This window comes from Manacus vitellinus, unplaced genomic scaffold (genome assembly GCF_001715985.3).
Source record: "Manacus vitellinus isolate BGI_N305 unplaced genomic scaffold, ASM171598v3 scaffold_86_pilon, whole genome shotgun sequence".
Classification (NCBI taxonomy): Eukaryota; Metazoa; Chordata; class Aves; order Passeriformes; family Pipridae; genus Manacus; species Manacus vitellinus.
This window is the reverse complement of record NW_021940851.1, coordinates 1,862,035-1,863,373: the sequence shown is the minus strand read 5'-3', so window position 1 is coordinate 1,863,373 and position 1,339 is coordinate 1,862,035. Positions and strand designations below refer to the sequence as shown.

General features: G+C 46.9%; 1 long non-coding RNA gene across 1 annotated transcript; it reads right to left on the bottom strand.

Moving 5' to 3' along the window:
* Positions 1-418: 418 nt before the first annotated feature.
* Positions 419-1,038, bottom strand: LOC108641881. Its single transcript, XR_003916356.1, has 2 exons — positions 903-1,038; positions 419-600 (listed from the first exon to the last, which is right to left on the bottom strand). It is a non-coding gene; the product is annotated as an uncharacterized LOC108641881 (long non-coding RNA).
* Between the last annotated feature and the right edge of the window lie 301 nt (positions 1,039-1,339).

Here is a 1,339-nt window from a genome sequence, read left to right as displayed (position 1 = left end):
CATCCAGACACCTCTGGAACACTTGCAGAGACAGTGACTCCACCACCTCCCTGGGGCACTTATTGCAAGGCCTGGCCACTCTGCAGGGAAAAATTGGTTTTAATATATGAGGTGAACATCCCCTGGTTGAACTTCAGGCCATTTCCTGTCATCCTTTCCCTTGGGACATGGCAGAACAGACCGACCCCCTGAGGCTCCTCTGGAGCTTGGCAGACCCTCCACAGCACTGACCCCCTTTATCAGCTCCCACTTTGTTCTTTCCATGTCCTTCCCAGCCAAGTTCACCTGCCCTCAGGGTGAGCCACCTTTTCAAGCCCTGTCATGGGAGTGTTCAGCGAGATCTACACCAAATTCCGCTGCTGCGTCAGCATCCTCCCCCCTCAGGGCTGCTTCCCAAATCAAAACACGTGGCACCATCTACTCGAGAAGGAGGAATTTTATTGTTTCCATCAGCCAGGTTTCCTTGGGAATGACCAGGACAGCTCTCTAGACAGACTCTCTCATGATCTTGGTGAGTTTCTGGATCTTGGACCTTGTTGACATGTCCACGTACTTCTCCCCAATGTTGACAATCATCCCGCCGAGGATCGAGGGGTCAGTCTAAACAAGGAACATTGAACAGGAAGGCTGTGAACAAAAGTTTCTTAGCCTAGGATACAACTCTGACACTAGCAAAGGAAAGAATAAAGCTCTTCAAAGAGCCTTTTTTGAGAGAACTTTGTGGTCACTGCATTCCAAAGTTAGGATTTTAGGAATTAAAGCATCATCATGTCTACGAGAAAGCAAAGAACTGTGTAACAGCAATAGGATTCAGTGAAATCTTTAAGATCATTTTTTAAAGGGTTTTTTAAACCCTTAACATGAACTTGATGAAATTAATTTATAAAGCCCAAACTCCAGACCTTGGTCTCCAGCTTCAAGACCTCTCCTTTAGCTAGGAATCCATTCAGAGCACTTTTCAGTTCAGTCAGGTTGGCCTCATCCAAGGGCTGAAAAACAGGAACAGAAGAGAAGGAAAATTAAGGACTTGAAAATATTCAAATGATAGAACAAGGACCCCAATATCCTACTCAGATCCTTTGGAAGACAGACCCGAGTACCGGGAAGGCAGATTAAGCAGTGTTCTGGAACGGGGACAACCAAAGGGCAGCAGAGGAACAACAACCACCTTGGTGCCCTCCTTATTTCATGAACCAAGAACAGGGGCAGCTCTGTGTGCACACCAGGCTGACTTTTATCACCCCCTGGCTTCACACACAGCAATAAAAAGCGGGACCTGAGAAGCTGAAATGGGAGGAACAGCTTTAATTTTTGACAAGTCTCTGCTGGGGATCCAAAC